We start from the raw sequence: 4,490 nt of genomic DNA, 5'->3' as shown, positions 1-4,490 counted from the left end.
TTCTTTTGAGACAGGGTCTCTCTGTAGTTCCAGCTTGCCTGGAACTCACTATGTAGACCAGGCTGGCCTTGAACTCACAGAGATCCTCCTACTTCTGCCTCCCAAGTTCTGGGACTAAAGGTGTATGTCACCATACCCAGCCTGAATAAAATATTTTTTAAAAAAGATGAAGGGTGCAAAGGCCATGAGAGTTCTGGACTATATAAGTCTTAAAGAAAGATTATGTAGCCAAGGCATACAAGAACATTCTGTCACAAAAAGACCAAAAAAAAAAAAAATCTCCAATTCATTCTAAAATATATTGTTTCTTACAGAAAGACTCATTGTTGTTCCTACTAACACTGAGATATTGGCACGTGTGTCTCTAATCTGTATGTATCTAATTATTACTAGTCATAATTGTTTGCACTCGGATCCTTGGCACCTGTGTATGTCTATAAAGTCATCGGGTAGATTTCAGTGGTAATGTTCATCACCTCTACTAATTAACATGACATAAACTTTTATGCTTCCTCCTCAAATATAATACATTTTTTTAATTTGTTGATTATTTTCTGTGTGTGTTTATCACACAGACATCGCAAACCATCTTATTCAACTTTACACCCACTTCCCAAACGGCACCCTCCCATAGCCTCCCTCCCCCCACTAGAGCCCTTATACTCTGTTATCCCTGCTACTGTCCACTGTGTTGTCAGCACCCCCAGCCGTTCCTCACTACTTGTCCTCAAAGTATGTCTGTTAAACATCCAAGAAGGTTAGTTCCACCAATATGGTACTTTTAATTAGTGTGTGCCATGTAGATAAGTCTTGGGCAAAGACCAGTTGTTCTCAGGTAAACCTTACCTAGACATATATTTCTTGATCTGGTATGCATAATTTGTCAGTAGGTTGTTGGACTAATATGGTTCCCTCTGGTTTTTAAAAACTAGCTAGGACTATATTATCTCTTGCGTTGTCTAACCCTTCCATCACGGTTTCCCCAATTAAGGTGCCCCCATTTTCCTCCTGTCTTCCTTAATAATACCCTTCTCCTATGGTCCTACCTCTCTTGAGTGCCTTCTTTCCCTTTATCCGCTAGGTTCCTATGTACATAATAGTTTTATATTCCATCTTGGTGTTTGCATATTTTCAGAAACAACTTGTTTATTGCCAAGTTCTTGTTGATTCTAGTTTAACATCTGGGTAAATTATAATTTACAAAATCTCTAACTAGAGAGAAGATAAGCTCCACAAAACCAATGATCCTTGTGAACAAGTAACCAACTTCAGCTTTGTTTTCAGTATTTTCAGGTTATTTCCCACATCCTCTGAAAGAGCAGTTAGTGCTCTTAACAGATGAGACATCTCTACCTGATACCTTTTTTAAAATATTAGTTACTTAGCCTGTCTGAAAAAAAAATTGTAGTGAAGAATTATTTTTTTCCAATTTTAGAGAACTGTTATGTTCAGTTTACTGTTTCTTAAAGAAAAAATGAAAAAAAAGTAGCATTCTCTTGACTCTCCCTGAGGATGCTTATTTGGGAGGGGGGTTCCCCCCGTTAAAAAGTAGCATTCTCTTGACTCTCCCTGAGGATGCTTATTTGGGAGGGGGGGTTCCCCCCGTTCTTTCCTTCCTTCCTTCCTTTCCTTCCTTCCTTCCTTCCTTCCTTCCTTCCTTCCTTCCTTCCATCCATCCATCTCTGTTTAGATAGTAGCTTTCCTAATACCCCACAATCAGGAGAATCAGTACCACCCAGGAACACGTTTGACATAAGAGTCAGCCCTGTAGATAATTCAGTGTTGAAATTTAAGAAGGATGGATCTAGAACTTCTTTCTAAAAAAAAAAAAAATTATTCATTTTTATTTTATATATGAGTGCCTACATAAATGTTTGTTTACCAGGTGTATATCTGGTGCCTTTGGTGAACGGAAGAGTGAGCAGATCCTCTGAGCCTGGAGTTACAAGTGGCTCTGATCTGCCATGTGGGTGCTGGGAACCAAACCTAGGCCCTTTCCTAGAGCAGGAAGTGATTTTAACTGCTGAGCCATCTGTCCAGCCCTAGGACACGGAATTCTTCAAAACTTAAAATCTTCTCATAGCTCCCTTCTTGTAGGAAAACAGTAGTTTAGTCTTAAACGAATTTTCATCATTTTAAGAAATTTAAAAGAGAAGGTGATTAAAAGAGGGTATCACTGTGTAACATAGGCTGACCTGCCCTGATAAAATTTTGTCTATTACGTTTTACATATAATATTTTCTGCAATGTGGATTAGTATTTTTAAAAAAAGTGTTAGGTTGATCAACCAGATGTGGTACCAGAAAACCGAGAAGAGTAAGATCTTATATAGGCCTCACGATAATAAAAGTCATCACACATTTGGTCAGGAGAAAATGCAGGTTCACATAAGATTTGGCAACTTGACAGGCATCAGCTTTGTCATAGTCCTTGGTATGTCCTCTGAAGGCTAACAACCATGGAAATCCTCTCTGCAGATTCTCATTTAGCAAACCCCCTAATCCTGTGAGCCAGTTACTTACTACCTCTGCATCATCTATCCTCAGTTCTGTTATTAAGGAGATACTTAACCTTCCTAATATATATAAAAATTGGAACCTTTTAACCCAGCAGCAAATCAGTCTTACCATATGGATCCTAATACCGTACTAAAAATTGGGCAAATTTTAGAATAACATAAATTCACAAAGAAATCAAATAAATTTGTGTACTAATTCAAAGATGACCAAATGCTACCACGGGTGATTTAATATGTCTTACATTATTAGTTTATTATTTAGGGTAAAGATATTACCATTCTGATATAGACAAAATAAAAATTACCACTTCCAGGACAAGCTCCTGTTGATACTCCACCCAAAGTCTGGATGGCAGGAGGTCAGGCAGGCCCCTGACTGGTGCCAGTGCAGCACTGGTCTGTCACATGCCTCCAGTGCACCAAGAGCTGGGCCCTGGCTAGCGACTAGGCCTGTTGAGGGCACAGACCAGGCAGGCATGAAGTCAGGAGACACCCTGGGCCCTGAGGTCACCTCACTGCCTCTAGAAAAGTTGGCAGGAGGTAGGCTGGTGCCTATACGGAGCGGGTCTGTCTGTGCCTCACCTGGACAAGGAGAAACCAATGTTGAGCAGTGGATGGTGGAACCTGAGGTGAGGGCTGGTATGGAGAAGGTCTGGTCTGCCGGACCAAGGGGCGATCTGGGGCACTTCCAGCTGGCCTGCTCACGACAAGTCCGTGAGTCCTGCTGCTCAACGGTCCCTGTGGCCTGGCGGCACCCGCAGAAATGCGATCTGGATTAAAGTCCAGTCCATGGGCCCTGACTCAGGGGCTCCGACACCCCAGGCCTGAACTGGTCACTGGCCCTGGGGAGCATGGTGCGGCAACTGGGCGGGATCCAGTCCTGGCTTCTGAAGGCTGGCAACCGTCCCCAGGCCCGCCTGAAGACCTGGGTGCGGCCCACACATGGTGGAGACTCCGCAGGACCCTGGCTTGTCGGGGCTGGGCTGGGAAGCAAGCGGGCCAAAGTCCCTTTGGAACTGCGGGTCTGGGAGGGGTCTACCCGCCTGGCCCAACCAAGCACTCCGTCTCGGAGACAGATTCCTGTGTCCAAGGCAGCTCTTGGTCGGTGACGATGAGCCTTGGTCCGTTGGGACCACGGGGCGGGGCGATCCAGGGAGCTTCCAGCTGTCCTGCACGCGGCCAGTTCAGCGCCTGGAGAGGAGACCTGAGCTGTGGCTGTAGAGCCTGGTGGGGCCCACACAACCTGAGAGTTCAGAAGCTAGATCCAGGCAGGCTGTGCGCGGCCCTGAGAGTGGCTGGGCCGCGTTGTCAGCTGGGCTCCGGGGCCCTGAAGAGGTGGCCTGGGCTCCCACGCATGGCTCCAGGGGGGCTGGTCTGTCCTGTGCCTTGCGTAGACCGGAGCGTCCGAGGTTGGAGTCAGAGGTGAGGTCCGGTCTGAAGGATGTCCGGCTGTCCCTCCCCCCACCTGGGCGTGGTCGAGTTGTGCCCTCCGCGTCCTAGGGGGCGGGGCCAGGCGGCCAGGGCTGCTGGCTTCAGTGGTGCTTAGTGGACTCTTGGCCTCTGCCACCGGAGGCCAGGGTGTGTCCTGTTGCGGCCGGGTGCCCACAGCTAGAGACTGGGGCTGGGCGGAAAACTGCTCTCCCGTAAGAGGGCTGGATGTCCAGGGCGGGAGGCTCTCAAAACCCGCCCAGAAGGGTCCTTGGGGCCCAGCAGGCGGCCTGCTTGGGCCCAACAGTCAGTCAAGTCTTCGGGGGCCGTAAGTCCTGTTGCTGAACGGCCCATGTGGCTTGGCCGCACCCATGGGGATACGACCTGGATTGAAGTCCATTCCGTGGGCCCTGACTTGGGACTCCAACAACCCAGGCCTGAACTGGTCACTGAACCTGGGGAGCATGGCGCCGCGACTATGCGGGATCCAGTCCTGGCTCCTGATGGCTGGCAACGGTGCCCGGGCCCTCCTGAAGGCCAGGAT

At 47.6% G+C, this 4,490-nt stretch overlaps 1 protein-coding gene across 3 annotated transcripts in view; it reads right to left on the bottom strand.

Moving 5' to 3' along the window:
- The window catches only part of LOC103740860 (olfactory receptor 2G3-like), a 36,408-nt gene extending 33,219 nt beyond the window's left edge, over positions 1–3,189 (bottom strand). Inside the window, exon 1 of one of the 3 annotated variants that reach the window (XM_029567558.1) lies at positions 3,101–3,189. The gene's annotated coding sequence lies outside the window, so the exon portion shown is untranslated. The remainder of the gene's footprint in view (positions 1–3,100) is intronic. The other 2 variants (XM_029567559.1, XM_029567562.1) reach the window with 2 other exon arrangements.
- Between the last annotated feature and the right edge of the window lie 1,301 nt (positions 3,190–4,490).

Source organism: Nannospalax galili, unplaced genomic scaffold, assembly GCF_000622305.1.
Source record: "Nannospalax galili isolate Female #2095 unplaced genomic scaffold, S.galili_v1.0 scaffold158, whole genome shotgun sequence".
Classification (NCBI taxonomy): domain Eukaryota; kingdom Metazoa; phylum Chordata; class Mammalia; order Rodentia; family Spalacidae; genus Nannospalax; species Nannospalax galili.
Note: the sequence above shows the minus strand (reverse complement) of the source record. Positions and strands in the feature narration are given on the sequence as shown.